Source organism: Varroa jacobsoni, unplaced genomic scaffold (assembly GCF_002532875.2).
Source record: "Varroa jacobsoni isolate VJ856 unplaced genomic scaffold, vjacob_1.0 scaffold_909, whole genome shotgun sequence".
NCBI classification, from domain to species: domain Eukaryota; kingdom Metazoa; phylum Arthropoda; class Arachnida; order Mesostigmata; family Varroidae; genus Varroa; species Varroa jacobsoni.
In genome coordinates, this window is record NW_019213811.1 from 131,501 (window position 1) to 154,712 (window position 23,212).

General features: G+C 40.4%; 1 long non-coding RNA gene across 1 annotated transcript in view; it reads right to left on the bottom strand.

Moving 5' to 3' along the window:
* Positions 1 to 23,212, bottom strand: part of LOC111264880 (uncharacterized) — a 153,115-nt gene that overhangs the window by 15,810 nt on the left and 114,093 nt on the right. The window contains exon 3 of the long non-coding RNA XR_015312858.1: positions 15,870 to 15,948. This is a non-coding gene — a long non-coding RNA (uncharacterized LOC111264880). The remainder of the gene's footprint in view (positions 1 to 15,869; positions 15,949 to 23,212) is intronic.

The window sequence follows — 23,212 nt, forward strand, 5'->3', positions numbered from 1 at the left end:
GATGTCTTCCACACTCCTTGTTTATCGTCCGTAGTATGATTTTTTATATATATATATATATGTATGTGTTGCGTGTGTATGCATCAGAATGCGAAGGATTTTGCTACTTATTGCTTCTTCTTTTCATCTTCTTGGCTCTTTGTCAGAGTTTGAGAATGTTACCTAGAATTTAGGTGAACTAGCCATTTTTCGAGAACAACAATCTTCACACCTCATTTAGCAACAGCCTACTCATTTGTAGCGGAAACCCGCTAGAACATATTATATATATATATATATATATATATATATATATATATATATAGAACTAAACGATTGCAAAATTTAAAAAAAAATTCTAAAATGTAATTAAAATACAACGCGATACCCCATCTCTATTGCGATGTATAACAAAAAAATATTACGATTAGCTTGCTATTTTTGGCTATATTTTACTACCTACGTTTAATTATTTGTACATTTTTTTTAAATGTTCTTCTTTATCCTTATAATTATACAATTTTCTAGGATAAAAATTATTTTTATTTTAGGAAATCTTGCTTAAAAAATAGCGCACCTATTTCAGAGCCTAAGCGCAAGCTAATGTTCGTATAGCATAGTGGACAAAACCAATATTGCAGTCTTATATTAAAACTATAACAAAGTCTTTCAACGAAAGATAAGAGTTGAGGATCGCTAGCGAGCAGGTCGAAAAAAGGCGGGTTAATAATTCTGAAAAAATAGGCCTAATAGGGATATCTGCAGGATGAGCTAGAGGACTTTTGACGGTTGAAGCGTCTTCCTTTCACATCGGTTATGGTCGCAGGAAATTGACAAATTATTTTAATCGAAGACGGATTATCACTGTCATCCAAATTCCACTTCTGTAATCCTAAGGTATTATGGTACGAATCAATAAAAGCATTTGAATGGCCGCAGTACCTATCGTTGTGAGTATTGCATTTTAAACGTACTTTATGGCGTTATAACATAGCATTATAGGAATACAGAAATGACTTGGGTTTTTTCTACTGCTTTAACAGATATCGAATGCAGGCTATCTGAGTGCTAAAGAACTTTGGCTTGTATATAGTCAATACATGATTAGAAGGATGCCGTGCCTTTTATGGGAATACATTTGGATATTGTAGTAAGAACATTCGTAGTATTTATATATTTTTTTAATTTATCCTCTATTGTAAAAAACGAATCCATAGCAAAGTTAGAAATAGTTACTTACGAATATGTACGTGTGTTTGCACATTGCGTTTAAAAGCTTTGAACAATATCTATATAGCTCTTATGATTTGGTAACCCATAGGCATCCCTCCCGTTCCATCCGCTCCGCGAGAGGCCTGAGTACCTTCAATTGAACGACTAAAGACGCGTACGATCTTCAAGAAATCGGCGTCTCAGCTAAACTGTTTCCAACGCTAAAGGAACTTCGCAGTCATAATCTCATCTTCAGAATATTTTTGAATCAACTGAATGATTGTCAACCAATTGAATGATAAGCGTAACTCACCGACATCGAGCAAAGCTCAAATGTAAAAAAAATGGCGTCATATGTTATCACGAGCTCAGCTTATATAACCCATTGATCACTTGCTGCAGCAATAACTTTTAACAAACATTTAGAAATGTTGGTTTGTAAATTATCCACCGCTATTCTGTATAGCCTGTCGTGCCCCATGACTTTCTGCAATACGTCACTTTAGCCATTGTTCTTACCAGACAGACCATGCTACGACAAGATAATCTACAGCTGGCAATTAGAGGGAATTACAAAACAATCGATATTTGGCAGCCTAGTTTACGTAGTTAGTACCAACCTTAAGGTAATGACAGTTGAACATTGAAAAGGTAAGGCCTGGCCCGTGTCTTTTCTCAGTTTCGCATTCTCCCGTTCCTATTTTCGTTGCCGGTCTGTGTCAACAGCGTACTCAAGCTGTAGTAACTAGTCGAAGTTACAATAGCGAAGGCTGTTCTGTCTAACGTGGTGTAGCCAGCAGAAGACGACCAGGCTATTGGCAAACGAGATGATCCCTCACGCCGATAGAGCGACCGCAATAAACGTGGTAGCAATGGCGGAAGACAGGACTGTGAATCAGAGCCTCCACGCGCTTCGCTTATCTCGCCGACTTAAGCCATGGAGATTAGACCCGTAGAAAGTTGATAACGCGAGCGAGCTGTGAATATGAAACAAACTTATCTGCTAAAACGACAACAACTTCTGGAAACGAAAGTGATCTTTCTCAATCACGACTAACACCAATGTTTCCTGCGCCATGCCACCTTATCTCCTTTTCTGGTAAGTGCCGTTGCGCTAGTCTGCGTATTTCCTGCTGTCGACGTACCAGACGTACTTGCTGAGGTAGTCCTTCAATGTGATTCTTATACGTCAAAACAGCGAAAAGAGGGGAAGTCTGTTATATATCAGGTGACGTCTGAGAGCTAACTTCTCAGAGAATCCGTGCTGTGGCAAAAAATAAAATGCTGAGTATGAAAACAGCGGTTAACTGATAAAATTTTCATAGAAACGCTTGAAGGACATTATTCTCGTGTAGTCGTTAAAACTCTCACAAAAGTTGAGTAAGTATTCGCGATAGATTCGGGAAGGGACCAGACAAGGAGGGCTTAGGATGTTTGCTGCGAACTATAATCCAAAATTGAACCTAATATAATGTTTGAACAGATTGATTGGTCGTTCTTGATGAATAATCAAGGCTTGTCATACGCGGATTGTATCGTTACGTTGAAGCCGACGATTCCCTCCCCGCCCCCCACTATTAAATCTCTTCAGCACTTTTACCACAACAGTAGCTCACAAACCTGTAACCTACACCATGATTTTGTTTACCGTAATTGCCGTATGTGGCACTCCCGCCAGTCTCGTTCTTGTTAACGTTTGTTTACTGCTACGTTGTTCTTTTTGTTGCGTCTGCTCAGTTAGTTATCTACGTTATGGCCTTGGTACCTAATCTTTGACGTGAGGAATACATTGGTTAACTCCGGAGTTCTGCGTTACTGGCCTTCCAGCCCGTTGATCAATGCATAGCACATATATCTGAATCATTCTCATTCTACACATTTTTTAAAATGTTTAGCCTTCAGGCTAGGTTTTAGCTGTTTTGAGAGTGTCTTCGACGCTAACGGGCGAATTTTACGAGAGCTGGCATTTGAAGAAAACAGCTACAGACAGAAAGAAAGGGCGAAGGAAGTTAACGTTATTTTATGGCGGCGGTAATAGAAGGAGAAGACCCGCACACAGGCCATCAGATACGCATAGGCCGACGGCCACCTCCACTTATCTTTTTTTCGTTAATGGTGATTAGTCTTTTTCTTTCTCACTTGGACTAGGCCGGGCGTCTTGCCCGCCGGCTCTTGGCTATTGCTGTTGGCGACTTTCTCATTTGATTCTCGGCCCTTCCGATCCGAAACGTTTCTGACCCTTCGAGGCCATCGAGGGAGATCCCGATGAAGAGTCGGAGATGAGGGTTTTATTAGCCCTAACGGTCTGCTGCAACTGCTATTGGCGCTACAGTTGCCCTTGACTGTTACCAAAACACGCCGGGCGAGGGAGTTACTCAGGATGATAAAAGGTTGATGCTTGCGATGCTGAAGCTATATCGAGAACAAACTGAATGGTCCGCTCCATTCGTCGATATTTATTTGATATCCAGTATCTCACTGACTTGGCCTGGATATAAAGCAACGAGCTATAACACTTCTCGGTTAGGGCATCTAGGCACCTAGTAGAAAGCAACTCGATAATGTCTAGGGGGTAAAGGCATTGGTCATGCAACAGAAGTAAAAAAAAATTGATAGGGATTCGCAATAAAATGAGCGCCGAGTTTCTTGTTTGTTAAATCTTCAACGCTGTGTTAATTTTAGTTTATATAATAATGTTCTGCAAAGTGCATGTTCTACAGATGTATCCAGTAGTATTACGGAGTATGGGTACATTTTAAAATTGATTATTCTGCCGAAAAAAAAAACTCTAACAAACAAAATTTCCGGTTTCAAAGAAAACACTGATTACATAATGCAATAAACAGACACGAGAAACTTAGGCGAAAAAGAAAATTCTTGGTGGCGTAGTCAAGCTATTATTATGCTAATCGAGGCGCAATTTAAAAGTCATTTAACTTTATATTTATGGTCAAAAGCGTCTCTTTTAGATAGTTCCTAGGGAGTTATCACGCTAACGTCAAACAACGAATTGTTGACTAGATGCCCAGTTTAGTCCAGAGGGTTTTCCAGTGATCAGTCATTCTCTTGGTGCCTCGATATCAAACACGAATTACCCTATATAACAGGGTGGGCCGTGCAACACAATGTTCTCGCTCCCTCATGGCTAACGCAGGGTGCTCAGATGACTAGGCGCCAACCAGTTATCTGATAATCAGAGTAGTATCGACGGGGAGGACAGTAAAAGAGGAACAGAGCCAACTGGCCAACAAGGACGTTTCGAATTGCCTTCGACTTGGCTGGATGCAACAGTGTTGAGGATTATAGCGGCAGCACTAGGGATACCGCGTAGTACACGGCCGTGCACGATTGTCCTGTCTTCGTCCAGTCCATCCCAGCTATTCCTACTGGCTTTCGCAGCCGTTGGTGTTACTAGTCATGACACAACGCAACAACATCAACAGACACAGTCATAACTACACAGTTGCCCAAATACCCAGAGGTGTTCTGTCTCTGAAAACGGACAATCATAAACAAAGAAGCCCAGAGCATAATTTCGTAGACTGGCTTCCACAAGATACTATGAGAAATAAATATCATTCGAGCTCGAAGTAATGATGTGGGCTTGGTCTGATTTGATGAAGACGAAAAAGGCTTTGTCAGCAGCGCCTGGTTTTATAGGTGCCGCTATGGCAAAGCACAGCTCATTAGAACGTCAACTACTAATTTAGGTAGTGGGTATGTTTCGAATGTGACGACCAGATTATGTTTATGATTGCTAACTGTCTAAAGTACTAAAGCAGTACCAAGCATATCTTTCGTCCGGCGGAGTTATCACTATGCAGATAAGGATACAGTACAGCAAAATGTGATATAGCGCGAAAACGTTTACTCGCTTCCCGGGATGACGTGGGCGAGGAGGAGAGCCGATTTGGGGTGATATATATTATCAGGCAGAAAAGATATTTTGAATTTTTCGCACAAAGATTATTTACTCCGCTTTGGTACGTAAACGTGTAAGTAAAACCTTTTCATGTGTGTTGCTTCATCTTTCATTAAAGCACCTTCTTGTAACCAAGACATGACCCGGTAACTTCGGTCCTGAAATGCTTCAGATTTAAAAGCCTGGCGTCGTGTCGCTGCATGCTTCAAGCAGGCATATCAGAGATGTTTTTAGTAAAGAAAAGAGGCTTGGCTAGTTCAGACGAGGCCGAAAGTCAGCTACCGTGCATAGTCTGGTAATGATTTTAGTGTGTGTACTTATTTTTGCAACTGCCGTTTGGATGAAAATATATTATATTTAAGTAGGATCAAGTGCTCTTTTTGTTACTTCCTGGCACTCACAAATTATTTAGATATCAATAATCTCAGTTTTAGTAGACATGGAAAACGGAACGGCCTCGTTATAATAATGAAGATTGCCTAAGGCATGTTAACATAAACACAGGCACACCTCATGCATGCAACCATTCAAGGATGAGAATCTAACGCTATATCGGCTCTTTGGGGTAGACAGACTAGAGCTTCGATGCGGACTCTGGTCAGTTATTTCTACCTACAGCAAATACGTTAACTACAAAGCTATCACCGGGGCCTTCTATCCTGGCCATATATGATGTACTATAATATCTACCGCGGAAAGTTGATTTCAATATCAGAACTTAAATTTTTTTTACTACGAATGTCTCAATTAGTAATAATGTTCTCAGCACGATTCGTATAATTAATATCTGCTATAATTTGTCTCTTCAAATAGGTTTGTAATTTTCTCCAAGCGCAAACTATATGATGGTTACCCCAGACAGTTAGAACAACGTTACCTGAGATGAGATGCTATATATTCTTATATGCCACCGGAAATTAATTTAGTATGAATAACATTAGGAAGACGGCCAGAAGCATGGATAGGTTTTAACGTTATGTCTCTAATACGTTTTCGAAGACTTTTCCAATTCTTTCAAACATACATGAACTCGATATACAGAGATGAAGGCCTGATCACCTGACGAGAAGCTGTGCGACTAGCATAGAAGAAGTATGTATTCTGATAATAAGTATTATTCCGTTATGTTTAATTTGGATTCGTTAACTCGTATTGAAATGTTCGTGTCTACCTTCGAATATATCGTCGTTTACGGATCAGAGACAGCCTTGCAGCTAAAACGCTCTCTGCGCGTGCTGGTGGAAAATTTACCGAAAATCATTCTTAGTGCCTGCTACAAAGAAAGCGAATTCAGGATCAGTCAAATGTGTGTTAACATGCTTGATGAACTTGAATGCTGAGGTAGAAGGCCACCATTTTTTCAAGAGGGATAAACTTCAAGGACCACGTACTCGAAAGCGGTACTGGTAAAATTATGATAATTAATTTTGTCATTTCTTTTTTCATTTTATTTGCATTTAATAAATTAACTGAATGGATTTGGGTGGCTATCAAGGGTAAACATTTTAGACAACTGGGTTAGTTGATGTGGAACATTGTCACTCCTATATATACATGTTGCGACAAAACTATAAAATACATTGAACTGAACTAATAATAACATACGAATTTCTGTTGATGTTTGCGTTTTTATATCTTCTTCTACAGCATACTTTCCAAATATTCGACCACTTCTAATCAAGGTATCAATGGTTGTACTGGCAGAGAACATATTTATGGCAGCCAGCGGGTTTCCCTGGGTCAGAGCTACTGTAGATTGACAGCGGAGACAAATGGTAGTCATTATCGTTATAACCAATGATCGTCATTGGATCGACGAAACGATTGGCGGGATTATAATTTCATTTATTCTAAATAAAATTTATACAAAGCAGAAGTCACTGTTGCCGCTGGAAGAAAAGGCCATGTTGACTTCGTATGTCGTATTAGCAGATGTTCCGAGAGAAAGATATAGGAGTTCTATGTTTTCTCACGTCCTGTCCAGGACATCATGCCTTTTCAGCACACTTCCTTCACGCGTGGTGTTTTTTGTAATCCAGCATTTTGATATGACAAACAATTTCGGCGACGAAAACCGTTCGCCGAATGTATTCTGCCATTTTGTATCGGGTGAAAGGTATGCGGGACGCGATTCTAGCCATAACGAACACAAAAGGATCGTAATGAGCGATGAAAATTAGGTAATGACTCTGTTTATACTCCCGTAGCGCTTTGTGATACCTTGGTGACTATACCTGCAGTTATAGGAAATGACCATGTGGCAAATAAACAAAGATGGCCATTGAAACAATACGGGGTCATAAGCGTCTATTCACAACGACTCAAAGTAATCAGTATACTTGCTCAAAGATAACCCAGCATTGTTCAATTGCACGCAGTATGTTAAAGATTTGTTAAGCATCTAGCTAAAAAGCGTGCTAGAGTGTGCATTGGTAAACAGTACTAAGGTAATAATAGCGCTCAGCAGCTGACGTGGCATAATGGAAGTTTGGTATCTTTAGCAGTAAAGTGAATTCCATATACTTATTATGTGAATACAAGCCAATTTGAGCACGTGCTAAGTGCACCTTTTTTTTTTTTTTTATTTCCGATAGGATTGTCTAAGAGATGATTCCAAATAAACGAGTAGATACAATAGGAAATAACCAGAATACCTTTGGAACTCGTTATGATCACCGGATTTTTAATTTTTATGCGAAAAAGCCCTGTAACTCGTACTAGACATGATGTAACCGGTCGTATCTATATCTAATAATAATAAAAAGATGATGCAATTAGTGCTGGGCAGCGATGCCGACAGACCCGGCGCGCCAGCTCCAGCAATTTCATGTTACATTCAACTAAACTAGTCTCTAAAGATATTAACGTCAAGGCAATACGCCTACACCCTTTGCGTCTCCCGTTTAACCGAACATCCGCCGTTATACGCCATTCCTTAGTTCGGTCCAAGGTCGTCAACTCGGTCTAAGGGGGCAAGTATATTGATTGTCGAATCGATCTGACATTAAACATAGGTAAATAAGTAGAGGAGAGCGCATCTAAATCGATCACTAGGTTTGATAGAAGCATCCGACCTGCAAGGCCCTATACATATTGTACATAGTAAAACCTGAATAACTGTGCCTGCAGGGATGCATACACGCCGTTCTGGCAGATGATCCTAAGAGTTTCCCAGGTCGATGGCCGATTCTGTGCGGCCTGCATCATATATGCATTATCCAATTTTTGTTCGTTAACTCAAAGCTCGAATCTTTGAGCCTCGTTTACTTGCTTTACCTTGCTTCGAAAGACAAGAGTGGAGATCCAGTAAATCGCGAGAATGAAAAAAGAGGAACAGGTCTATCGGATTTTTTGTCTAATCTGTAATACTTCTATCTGAAAGTTAGTTGGAAGGAGAAATTAAGTTTCTTGTCAATTCAGAAGATTTGTTTTAATTTAAAACGTGGCATTATTTTCACAATGTAGAAATTATAAAGAAAAAAATTGTATATTCCACACTTAGTTTCTTCGGAGGTTCATATTGACGTACGTCGATTCTTGTAAAATATATCTGTGAAACGTACTGAGATCTTAATCTGCATGAACTATCTCTACTACATTTATTTATATAAATTTCTCGGATAGTTCTATAAGTTGACAAAATGAAAGCAATAGGAAGGTAAAGAATCATTTTTCAAATATGTAAAATAATAAGTTCCAATCGGCAAGCCCACTACTAGGCGATTACCAAATCTAGATATTTCCAATATATATTGGCGTCATTATATTGTTGTAAAGTCGATTTCAGAGAATAATAAAGGCCTGCTTTATGGCCTGGTGAGAATAATTTCCTGGTGAGAAAGATTCCTGAATTAACTTACTTAGTCACAATAGCATTGTTGGGATAAGTAAATTGGCAATAATCTTCAGCAGTTTCACAGACATACGCTCAAACTGGTAATGTTCTTTCAGTAGTCACCCATTTGGCTACGATTTTCACAGGTTACAGGAAATTCATAGCGAATGTGTGAATTAAAACATTTTCTATTCCTTTTGTCAATAATTTATTTTTTTAATATTGCTAATTCTGCCGATTAAAGCCATTTGCTTTATTTCGTTTATCCGTCCGCTTGAGAGCCGATGTGGGTGTATGCGCTCTCCTATCGATTTTTTTCTTAGATCTATACTGCACATCTGCGCTATGAGTGCTACACCGATGTTACCCAATTCTATCGATCTATTCAATTATAGCGAACGGTCAACCGATTATCTATCTATCTGCTTCTCGAAAGGTTGGAGTGGGTGGAGCGCTCGTTTTATCCATAAACGATCGCGATGCGTTATTGTAGCATAGGATAGGAAAAGGGCAATGAGTTAGCGACTAGTGGCTGCCCAGCGGTTAGAACGTGTACAGATATATCTCTGTTTCTCTGGCGACGATGGTGCTTTTAAGTTGACGCCTTAATATTCGTTCTCATTTAAAGGGACTTTTATGTCTGTATGCGGGTGTCTCATTCTAAACCAAACGACCGATAGTCGGACAGCACCATCAAGATTCGACCTAAATCTCTGTGGGGGGTCGACGCCGCTATTGGACTCGATTTAATTAAATTCGTTTTAATTATAATGTCACGCATGGGGGCGAGGATTCTCGAAGAAATAAGGATTTAACGGCACGCTCTTACCGACAACAAGAAAAAACTTAGAAAAGGCCGCCAGTTCGTCCATTTCGTAAGCGAGCGCTTGTCTTTTCCCTTTTGCGACGATACGAAGCGATTGACCCGGCCAGCGTCACGCCGTATCTCTAATCCTTGCATGAACTGCAACGACATCGAGTTAGTTGTTTCTAGCGATGCGGGAGGTTCGTTACAAAGCAGGGTCGGCTGAAGAGGGTCGAGAAAACGAATTACGGAAAGAGAGGAGGGCTTCCTCTAACCTAGGCCGCCAACCCCCCTCTCCCCCTCCCCCCCCCACCACCACCACCACCACCACCACAAAGACCAACCTTCTCCCGGAAAAGCAAGAACAAATCATTAGGCACCAATGGGGGGCACAGCGGGAACTGTTTAGTAATCGTATGATATGTTAAGATATTATTATACTGTATCGCATATAACTCCTGCTAACAGATTAAGTGTATATATTATTTAAAGTAAGAATATGGCCATCGTAGATGGAAAAGGAAAATCTATAGCGGTATGGTACTTGATACAAGCGGCTAGCCATCTGTGACGATGCATGTGTGGCAATCATGACCGGAAGTAAAATTCAGCTTAAGCATTATGGTAGGAAATGGAATATATCGCACTGTACATGAGAAATTAATTACGGATTTTTGATATAGTACGTGCACCAATGTGAATTTCTACATTGCCGCTTATATTATTTTAGTAAAAAGTATTTTCAACAATATTAAATGGAAGCGAGAGAAGTTGGGGATGCGTAACGGAACCACTTGTGAAAGTAGTATTGAATTCTTAACTCATTTGGAGTAGATGTTTTACGTGTGGCAGCGCCGTTGAGGACTGTTTCAGACATTGTTATTTGAAAGCTTTTAAGGAACGTACAAGCATTGTCTCAGGAGTACAATGTTCACGTTTTCAGGATACGTTGATTAAAATGTCTGTCTTGTGTGTACCATATGACGATACAAATGATAAATTATTGTTATTTTTAGATGACGGCCCTTTAGCTCATTTAGATTTGAGGTAAGTTGATTGTCGCAGACGAAGCAACAATGGCAGCAGCAATAGTAGCTCGTGGCCGCATCAACGCTTAAGTGAGTTTGTTTAAAATACGGCTATTTTTTCATATATACGCATTGTGTTCTTAATGCCCAAACAAAAGGAGTATGAGCAAAGGGCGGAAAATGCCGTCTTCGAGTTTAAGGAGATAGGCCCGCCTTAATGATAATGTCTAACGAAAGTTTTCATGGGGCTACGGGGTAAAAGTTTGCCATCGCCACTGCGTCATTGAGGCCACAGCGGTTAATTTAGTGGTGCTTCGCCCTTGGAAAGGAGCTCGTAACGACGACCCGGCCATCGCTACTCTTCCTTTGTTCACGTATAAGCAAAATAAGGCAAATAATTATAAGCTAAAATCCCTAACGCATAGATACTGACGCTGACGATTTGCACCAGCCTTAAAATGACTGTCGCATTGTAACATTATGTAGACAAAGGGTATAGCATTTGTACACCAAAATTCCCAGTATAACTGTGTAGTTATGATTTGCGCAAAAATCACCTACGGAGAGTAAATTTTCAGATGCAGAGCAGACGTGTTCTCGCTCAGAGCTTGAACCTATGAAACAATACTGTCTGAGACGCAAAAGGAGCTGATAGTAATTTGTGGCGTTCGTGATTCTAACGAAAGGATAACGTCTCTAATAATTATGTTATTTGTTCTTTCATCGAGCCAGTTATATTTATAACGTATAGTCTTTATTATTTATTGAAGCAACTCTACTGAAAGCCAGAAGTGTTTTTAGGCCAGTACTATTTTCTGTACTTGAGAAACAGAGGGAATTTAACGAACAACACACTTCGAGCATTGCGGATGAAAAGTCTAAATTGATTAGGTGAGGGGCGTGTTTTGCATGTTTATTATCTATTGTTATTATTATCATATAAGCTTGCTATGTCATATATTTACGATTCCAGCACCCAAAGAGTGTGACATTCATTAGACAGTCGGATCGTCAGATCTATAGAACAGAAAGCAGTGTATCAAGGATCTCCAGGCAATGAATTTGGCTGGCCTTAGCTAGAAGCTCATTTTGATATAGTATACGATTAGGACCAGTACCGTACTCGAACATTGAGGTAACAAGTTCACAAAGCGTCATATCAACACAGCCAACATCCAGGTCTGCTAGAGGAGCTATCATTGCTCAAGTAGCTTACTGCTTGCTTTACGGCTACAGATCGGAATTTCGATTTGCTATATGAAGATGGAGGCAAATTTTTTTTTTTTGAAATAAAGTGACAAATTTTTAATTGTTGATGTAAATAGATTCGACACCGCACAACCTAGATCCACAAATGAGACGGGCGTTATGACTGTAAGGATCGAAATACTGCCAACCAGCAGCGTTTCGAAGCGTGGAAAGAGTGTAAAAATTGTTTTTTAGATACGTACAGTGAAAGGCCAGTCGACTATTTTTTTAGAAGAGATATCATCTTGCTATTCTACTTTAAATCTATACTATATGGAAGTAGGCTTTCGAACGGCAAAGAGAAGGCTACGCAAAAGCAACACATACTTTATACAGAGTCCCCTTTCTCTTTCAAACGAAAATAATTGAAATTTAATGCTTAAATAACTGCCATACACGCTGAGAATCGCCTGCAAGTTTTTTAAATAATATTTTATTGGCATTTTCAGATCATGTTATATTCGAACAAGCCTTCAAGGTCGCCATTTTAGGTATAGCATCAGGACTTGCCTTTAGCAAATGTCCAGAAGGGTATAATAATATGCCATATATATTTATAAGTGTGCTTCTTCTGTTATTTCCTCTAGAATTTGGCCAATTAGCAGCTACGATATTTGTATTTTAATAGTAACTCTAATTAAACCTATATACCTGACTATTTCGGTTTATCCAAGGCGTCTATTGCGGAAAAGTCAATATTAACATAGTTTTTGCAGCGTGTTTCGTAATCATAAAGACACTTACGCCATCGCTGCAACCATCCATGCAATCAGCACTCGAGTTGCGTCGATCCATACACCCACTTGTTACTTTTGTTGATATTGTTCTTGCAGTGCAATGTGGTGATACTAAAAAGTTTTTCAGTTCTGCAATTGTTTGGTTAGGGTGCTATTCGGGCCGCGCTTGGTTATCCTTAAAAGTAAAGACGTGCTGCAGGCCCCTCCAAGGCCGGAGAGGCGGATGACGCGATGTACTTTAGTACTAGAAGAAGCCAAGGTTAGTCTCTATTCACCCTGGTACGTTTCGCACAACTACCAGTTTTTCTCGACGTGACCAATTCTTAGTCGTCCGGTGACCATTCTCGCTTTGCAGTTAGACCGTAGCCGGCAATTCTCTCTCTACAAAATCCACCGCCGGACCCAGATCCTGTCCCGTTTCTTTACATCGGCCCGACGCTCGTTCAGTCCTGAAAAGCTCCCCGTCCAAAACTACAAGAAGTGAACCATGAAGATGTACTTCTCTGATAACGTAATTACGTCGCTAGCATCTTGGGCCTTGTCGTTTTCTGCTCGAGGTAGGACCTATCTAATTTTTCGTCCTTCTTCTCTTTCTTTTGTTTCTCGAACCAGCGGTCTTACACCCCTGATTCCCACCACAGTCCTGACTTTGACCTCTGCTTGACCAACCAGCGTCAAAGAGCTCAGAACGAATGATATAAAAGAAAAGAGGCTTGCTCCACTTAATGCTGATGCTGCTGCTGCTGCTGAAAATACAGTCGTTTCAACAATACAACCCACATAGCCGCCACCTCTTATTTTACTATCCCCCATTCGCTTACACAGTCGCCTTGAAGATTCCACATTTGCTGTGTCCTGCAGTTGAAACGAGTGGCTAGCCGCAAGAGTATCCGTGCAGCCACTTTGTAAGAATGCCACTGCTACAGAAGCGACTGCTGTTTCCGTACTGACAGTGCGTCCATTGTTGTAGGCCGCAATACTGAAGTAAGGAATGGGTTTTTAAAATACTCTAGGAAACACTGCGGAAGGAAGACGCGGCGCAAAAAAACGAGCCGAAACAGACGTCCGTATCGGCTCGTATTCCATCTGTATCGGCTGGAGGGAGAAGAGATGAGCGCTGCTGCTATTGCTGTCGCGGCCGCCGCTGGCTGGCATGCATTCGTTGTCTCCCATGTTTCTTGCGAGACAGCGAATCCGACGACGAGAGAAAAAATGATGGTGAGGTATAGAGAAGGGAACACAATGGAAGAGATGCAAGCAATGGATAATAAGCAACGAGACAAAAGTCTAGCTAGCCCCTTTCATGCCGCGTCAGTTGTGCCAATAGCTGGGCTGCACATAGTTTTCTTCCTTCCCTCCTGTTTTCCTGCCTTTTCGACGCTCACTGAGATCCGAGCGAACAAACACAGAATGGTACCCCTCACCACTCTCGTTCACAATTGGTCCAGAATTCTCTATGTAAAGTACCATCAGGGGTAGTTGGCCGACTCAACCGAATGACGTATTTGTTTTAGCACGAAACGCATCATCATTAAAATGTTTTCTGGAAGAGTGTTAAGGCGCAGATTGTAAGAATGGACCTAAACCGGACTCGAGCTACAGTCTTTCTTGCCGAATTTGCATCAGTAATGTACCACCCCTATATGTCTCTTCATCCATTATTTAACATACAGCCCAATAAGGTACACAAAATATCACCGGCGCGTAACAATTCAATGACACAATTTTAAGATTCTATACAAACCGTTGATGTTGGGCGAAAATGGTGGCCGCCTTTGTACTCGTCAGATCTAAAATTACCATGGATGCAATCTATCAATAGATAACCATTAATGAAGCGTCGATCGATCACTAGCAATTTAGGGCTCTTATAGATTAATTATGAACCGTGCTCAGTATGTTCGATATCTAGGAATTTTCGCCTATCCTCGAAGAGTGATCCACAAGAAAGGACTAGGCAACAGTAAAGTCGTTTGCCTCAAAAGGACAGTTTTGAAGCCTATTGGTAAATTATCTTTTAAGGCGATATATATATATATATATATATATATATAACATGAGGATGAAGATAACAGCTTTAAAAAATCGCTAAAATGAATTTCTGATTCTACAGAACTGTCGAATCTGATATAGATTCTAAAAAATTCGAATTTTTTCAAAAACAAATTCGCCATTTTTTTTTAGCAAGAAGATCGTAGCTCAAAAAAAAAAGAAAAAAAAACTATCTTTGTTATTTTTATGCTGGATTAATGCTGAACAGTTTTGTAAACAGATACATCGATAATGTAGGAGCAGTCATTTTCACTGGACCACGTGCTGTGTAACCTCTTTTTTATCTGTTCTTGTTACTGCTCTGACCTGTTGTAACTTATCTTCGCTATTTTACCTCTTACATAACGCATTAAATTAGCTTAACTAGACACGGTGAATGAGCTTAATTAATCTGTACCCTGCGAGCCGCTTTGCATTAATTAACGGAAGTGGATGTTCGCGTGGTTTATCACAGTCTTGTACATGGGTCTGTTTGAGCGTGAGGAACCGCATTCTTAGATTTAGAGGTCAAGTGCTGAAATCATTGATGAGATAGATTGTGCCCGATTCTTGTCCATATATTATATCTGCGGAAAAATTACAATAATATAATATATGAGGAGCGGTGTGGTCTAGGTGCCTACTGCACATCCCTATGGCTGGATCACGCTAGGAACCGTCAACACGCGCCTATCGTTGGTTCAAAATTCAGCGTTGATAAATAATTACCATAGCATCTGGTTGAAGAAATCCCAGATAAATTCAGTAGGACCCACCTCGGTTAGACTTTCTAGTGGTTGAAAGTCGTTGCTGCTATACCGAAGAGGTGGATCCGATAACTTATTTGTACAGAGCAACAAAACGCACTGAATAAACGTGTGAGGACGTTGTGAACGAAATCACTACTCGAATTTTGTGTGTGTGTCACCGTATGGCATCCTTCACTCGCTATTATCCGCTTGTTTTTCTTGCTTTTGACACTTTAAACCGCAATTGAGAAGCTGGCTCGCCTGTGTTTATGTTCAAGGAACGACAGTGGCTGATTTTTTAGCAAACGATTGATCGTACTTACCTGAACGGTATCGTTCTCTTCCATAGGAGTTTGTAGTCCACGTTTCCCGAGAAATTCTCATTCAAGCGTCGTACGCCTTCTAGAACAAAGAACGCTTTCACGTTAATGCAGAGCACCGTATTTTTATATTAAGAGCGTTTCATTCAATGCAGAACTATCTCTAGATGAACGATTTTCATTGTCTCATTCCATAGTTCAGTTATTAAGCCGCCGTAATATTTCGTTTGGCGGCAATATGCAAACACCAGTTGTATCTGTACGACTAATTTCTAATTAACTTCCAATAAATGTCATTTATTCCGATAACATTTCAACTAGACAGGGGCAGCGAACATTATCTATAGCCCAGAGGATCCCCTCGTAGATGTACTGATATAGGAACACCCAGCCACATATACGTACGTGACACAAACATGCTTTGTGTATTCCAGCAAACTAATTATACCTACGTGTCTATTTGGGCATTTAAGCTGTTTGTCGAGCTGCCCACGTTTTCTTTATGAACTTCTTTGGCCTTTACGGTCACAGCAGTCGCCATAGTCTCATGTCAACGTCATTCTATTGCATCAATCAACTGCTGTTGTTTAACCCGTTTGAGTGATACTTTGCTTACAAACGTGGTAGCAACCAACGGCGAACAGACGGCCGTATGTGTCCATTAACACTGACGGTAATCGGAAGCCCCGTTCATGCATTCAAGTAGCTTCTGGCCATTAAGGTGTATTTGTGCAGTACTCTCCTTTTGCCAGAATACAAAAAACGTGCGTTTATGCAAGACTGCACATACAACCACCGGTAGACGGCTTGTCCTAAAGCTAACTAAAGCTGAAACCCGAACGTGTGCATTAGGCAGAGCCTACGACGCCTACTTGCGGCAGATTGAAAACAACAGGTTGGATCCTGGCAGCAACAGCAGCAACAAAGGACTACAAACCCAGAGCTGCTAACAAGGCCTTTATTGTTACCCGCTGCTATCGCTGACAGAAGCCATATCAATTGTTTAGCACCGACAGGTGTATTTTTAGAAAGACTTGAGCCTTATGGAATAGGGCCCTCTATCTTTCCCATAGTATGTTATATAGAACCAGGCGGAAGGCAATACGGAGATACTCTTCGTTGTCGAGGCAGTATTATTTTTGGCGAGTCTCAATGGCCGGAACAAATAATTGCCCTTTCATAAGTCTTATCATACGTTGACAAGAAACCCTTAATGCATATATGAACATAGTTGTAAGTTTCAGTGCTTTTTCAAGCGTTTCGTCGAGCTTATGTTTGGAACAGAATACAATGTAACGGCAAATTATCGTCGAATAAACTGCTGACAGGCCTGTGTATTCGATCTTTGACCGGACAAGGTTTCTTTGTGTAAATATTAAGTTAATTTCTATCGGAGCATCGCTCAGACAGCAGAAATTGTCCGCAGGATGAATAAATCAAAGACGAGCGCTCAGCGAAGGCGGAATGGAAATGGAGGCGCGATTTTCCAAGCCAAGCACTAATAAACATCGCTATCTATCAAGTGAAGACAAACTACATAAAGAAAGCAATAAAAACTTAATTCGGTTTTATTCTTATATGATATATATTAAAAATGTCACTAGCTGAAAATGAATCGCCTGAATGAGAACGCCGGCCACCCCAAAAGACGCAACCAAGCAATGCCAGATAACGGGTAAATTCAGTTCCAAATCGAATCCATCCTCTTGTGCAATAGCGAAACGTCTCATGGCTCCATACATGTTTGTAAGCTATTAAGAAAATTAGTTAATGAGTAAATTGTAAGGGATAAAACAAGGAGCACACAAATTAAGATGATCTTATAACTTCAGACGCAATCAGGCGAAATCAAACGATGATCACGACTAGCTCGGGCTAATCATCACATATGAACTGATCTATGTATATAAGCAGAGCCGTTCCTGTGTTAATTGTTTTTTCCACCGTTTGTTTGATGTACGATCTCCCCTTCTTATTTTTATTTGTATAGTTAGTTATATTTTACGATTAGAACATACCCCATCTTGACTGGCAAAACTTAGTGATCTTCTCCTACCGCACAGAAAGGGACTTCGATATAGTCGACCCCGAGATTTACTCCCTAGCACCGCAACCAAGTAGAACGTTCTTTAGACACGTAGCTGTTGCCATGGGGGCCACATTAACGAGCAGGTTCAATGGGAGAAGTGCCTCATATAGAGCCTCGAGAAACAAAATCGTTTTGGAAGCTTTCTTCGAAGTACAAGAGTGCCACTCTGATAGGACATTGTTCAATAATACATACGGAAGAGAACTGCAAGGCATAGCTAATGCCTTGAAAGATATTCGGATCTTGTGGCAGTAACAGCGGCAGCTGAACTAGCCCCGATCCCAGCAGTTCATAACGGTACATATATATGTGCTGTTTTTATTGTTTACTTTTTATGTTAGCATGCCTACAAATGCCAGCATCGTTAGTCGTACGTTCTTGTAAATAGAAAATTCTTTGGCGGTGAGGTCGAAATTCTCGACCTTGTGCTGTGGCCCCTAACCTACAAGGTCCTGCCATTGCTGCTGCTGCATCTGTTCATTCTGTCGGTAATAGTTAACTATGCAATGCACGGTACATATTTTACCATAAGCGTAATTATTTCTCGACGGCGCAGCACCAATATAGCCATCTTCTTGCCTTTAATGTTTCGCCAGGAAGATCTGAAGCCCACGGCGACGACGAGAAGAGACACGACGAAGACGAGCAAGAAGTAAAAGCACGAGAAAAAAGTAACATCTATGTTCGGTTTCTTTCAGTGTTCTCTGTTCGGTGAAGTGCGATAGCCAACACACCAGGCTGGTTATGAGAGAGTGGAAGCGAAGCGGCGCGAACGCAGGTGTGTCCGACGTTGGCTCAGGACCAGATGGTCATGTCAGAGCAATTCAGAAAAATCAAAAAACCTCACCTAAGCAGAGCGTCCGGTCCTAATAGTGGCTTAGTGAAGGAAAAAGGTCTGTGGAAAACCAAACATCCTTGAATCAGCGCGTGACATCTCAGACCACATAGATATATATGTATGTATTTGCTACACTTAGGTGTTGCCGTCTAGAGCGTTGTGTTAGAACAGTTTTTTTGTGGATGTTTAGCAAACTTGTAATTCTCTCACACGGTACTAATAACTTTGTGGGCGATGCCGCAGTTCTTTGTAGATGTAGATAGCGTTTCTGGACAAAAAATAGCCAATAATGGGGTTGTTAGAAACAAATCGACTCTTCAGTCAAAGAAGTGTAGAGTTTTGCCGGGGATGAGGCACCGAGCTCCATAAAAGTTCGGCAAACGTCGTTCGATGCCATCGCATACTTGTTTTATCTAAACAAATTGTTGAGTCTGACTGAAAAGCAATAGGGCCACATAGGTTAAAAGCCAGTTGTATTTCACCAGTCAGTCTCGCGTCAAATAGTATATAAACCACTGTATCTTTATTTTACGTATTATTTTTAGTGAATTTTCTCGTGTTAGGGTGTAATGTCGGCTTGTAGCTCGACCTTTATAGTAAATTGCTTTGCGTTTATGGGTGAAATTTTTGCAACAATTCTTACTAATGCTGAATAAATCGAATGCTGGCTACATCTAAGCTGATATTCGAGTCCTATGGGTTCGATTCTTTATTTAAATATCCGTACAAATTAAAGCGATATATTTTTTTAATACTCAGCATTAAAAAGTTATTTTCTACTTATAGATGTTCAAAAAATTGCAATTAATGCCGACTGTTGCTAGAAGCTCAGGGGCCATTGAAACTAGCTGCCTTCGATTACTTAAAACTTTTCGCCATCGAGCAGTGCGACTATCTCTGACTTGGCAAGGTAAATTCTGTGCTTTTAAGTAAGCTATAACATTAGCTAGGTGCGTAGGGGCGAGATAGAAGAACCTCCGAACTATCGATTAGGCGGCACAACAATAGCGGTGTCAACCGTTTTTAGCTCGTTTTCTTCTATTTTTAACCATTTCACGGACAAATTTGCTATCGAAGACACCTTTTCCGTTCGAAGCATTTCGTTAACCCATTCGTTTTGGCCTTATGTGAAAGCAAGCAATTTTCTGCAGATAGATATTATATAGTCCAGACAACGACACTGTTAATATGTTACATTGTGCGCCAGATTTCTTACCCAGCTCATGCAAAGGCTCTATTACTAACTGCATATGCTATTGATGGCCGTATCATTTCAACATATTTAGGAGCAATTCATTTAAGTTAACAGATCAGAGGCGAGACTTGCTCTTTCGCTAGACGTACAAGTCTTCTTCTTATGCAGCACCCATACGCTTTTGAAAATTTATGCATGCATGATTGATGAGAGGTGGGCCTTGATGTTTTCGAAATCAATCACTTTATCATCATACTTAGCTTCTTTTTCAATGCATATCAGAAACCGATACGCTATTATACTCGTAAGTTGTTCAATAAAGTATAAACAAATCTTTCTCCTAGTATTAGTTATTACCCTGTAAATTCGCAACAGTTGAAGTATATAGGTCAAAAGTACGGCATCGCCCATCTTAGTGAGGGGCCGGTCAAATAACGGCTGCTAGGTTGAAAGGCTACGCAGCGCTGAGCTGCTCGAACAAACCAAAACGGTTCTGACCAGTTCGAAATGGCATTAGCCAGAGAAGGTTGTCGTGCCGCGAAACGGCCTCCTATTACGGTTACGCTAGATTCTGCATAGTTTTTTTGAAACTGAAGAAATTTGAAAGGTTATTTCAGAATAAAAATAGCCGCTTGAACCACACGACAATTTTGTGAGTTTGAAAAGGATATTTTAGAGTACATAATGAAAAAATGTCTTTTTCCGGACCTACTAAGCGTCTTCCTTTCATAATGAGCTTGAACGACAGGAACACTTTGATCATCAGATGTTTATTCGACCAAGAAGGTCAGATACATTCAGAGCTGATCGAGGCATGTATGTCTTTTTCAAGTTAGCGTTTGCCTGGTACGTTCTCGCTCTGTCTACGAAGCCCATGCAGGTTAATGCAGGATTATAGTACGTCTTTGCGTTCGCTGGAATTTAAATCTATGTCGAAGATGACGACTAATGGAAGCCATTTTCGGTAACATTTACGATCGCTAGGCATATTTTTGACACATTAATTTACTGACGCTCTCGTATAAACATTTGTTTTTGTACGTAGAGTAATGTAGAGTATGGTTTCGGGCAAAGCAAAACTACGCTTTGTCTCGTTCAGTAACGGAGAGCCGATTAGTCGATTTTATAGACATGTAGACACATTGTATTAGCGAAGACCTGCTCAATTCTAGCCTATATTCGAGTGCTTTGTTAATATCTTTTAGCTAAATACCTTAATCCGACCTACCGAACCCAATGAAGTTACTGAGCGATCAAGATCTTCATAGGTTCGCTGAGAGATTGTTATATGAATAGAATGTTCCGCATCATCAGACGGCTCGATTAAGTTTTAAAATGCGAGAGTCTGATCGTCTGTTTATGTATGTCAATCCCCTTTTAGTTTATCCATGAAACACAATTTTTGCTACGTCTTGTATAAAGGCCTCCGGAACACCAGAGCGAACCATACATGCATACCATTCATACGGTCTAGCTATCTGCTATACTGTAGTTCAATTCAAAATAAATTTTACCCATGACGCTGATACAGCAGGCACATCGCGCAAAATTCGAACGAGCAGTTCTAACAGCGGGGCATAGGGAAGATATTATTCAAGGGACACGCGGAGAAGATAACAAAATTTTCGCAAGGAGACCGAGGGGGCTAGTAATTAGGAGCCTGATAAGGCGATTAGAAATAAAGATCAGATGTGAAAACGGTACGTGTCGTATGAGAAAGCGTAGGGCGGATTAAATAATTATATCACAGTTGGCTGGGTGAAGGGCTAAGAAGCGAGGACGTGATTTATGGAGTATATGAAATTTATCGGAAGAAATACGAAGCGAACGCGCTGTTTCGTATCACTTATAGTCGCTCTATTTTGCAGCCTTCATTCGTCCTTTACACGCAGTAGGAGATGTGTGAAATTTTGGTCACTCCAGCTTACTTATTATTTTACCGAAGATAGATAGGAACATTTGATATGTTAAAGCTAACGGCCACCGAGATGGCGACTCACGCCATCCGCCATAGTAGTATGGGATTTAAAGGTAATTCACAACAAGCATTAAGAAGTCCTGTGTAGCAGTTGGAAAAGGGCAAGCTAACCCGGAATTCGGTATTAAATAGGTATTGGTTGATTCTTTTCATAGTATGACAGATATCTGATGTATTTAGTAGGGTAATGAAATAGAGGTGGACAAGATATGACGCAGATAACTTCAACTATTAGATATACCTATTAAGCAGAGCACAAACCACTAGTTTCTATTGCTGTCGTGTATTTTAGCGCTGGTCTGCCAATTTTCAAGTTTCGGATTCAATGTCTAGAGAAGCTTTATCAGTCTCCACTAAATCGTTAAGGGTTGCTATCTTTCAGCTGAAGATCTACAGCTTTTTTTTTACCTGTCTATTCTTTTCCGACGATGAATATCACCTAATAGTTTCAGCCTTAACAGCAAAATTGCAAGGCTATCATTTAATCAATATCTTATATTCAAATGAAGTTTCTCTTTACAGGTTGCCCTTTTCGTTCGAAACCTAGGAATAGGTTAGATAGCTATTCTAATTTTCGTGATGTTAAGGCTAAAGTAGTTCCTATTGCAATTCTGTAATACAGCAGCTCAAAGCAGAAATAGGTTGCGCTTCCTTCACCCAGGCTTACTCGTCCTATATGAAGTCAAGTTAAGGATTTAGGAATAAGCCAGTGTTTAAAATGTAGACTTCCACAACTATGTTTCACTAGAATTGTAGTGTATCCGTACAGTGACAATATAGCGTTGGATGGATGAGTATGTGATGTGCGTCTGAACAATGGCCTAAGATATGATAGCTTCAACTAAGAGGACCTGTTCGAGACCTACGCTGTGCCTGTCAAGTCGAGAAACACGCCAGACATACTAGCACTCAACGATTTGTTTGAAAAGCTTCTACTATTAAATATTCGTAACATTTGAAATATAAATCGCAGTCCGGAAGAGTGAACAGTCACCTATTGAAGAGCGGATTAAAGTACATCTATTGAAACACGTTAGTTTAGCTTTTCTCATTTACCGCAAATCGAGATGGAATAAAACGGGTGAGCAAGCAAGATCATTCACCTTATGTTTTCTCTAGTTCTGTATTTCGATAGATGTGCTTCTCATTTCGAGCTCTGAAGCGCACACTCCTATTAGGGCTATTTAATCTGATTTGGAAGCTTTTGCCGGTGGAGTTTTAGGCTTTCAAGTTGCCTTTTGGTGAC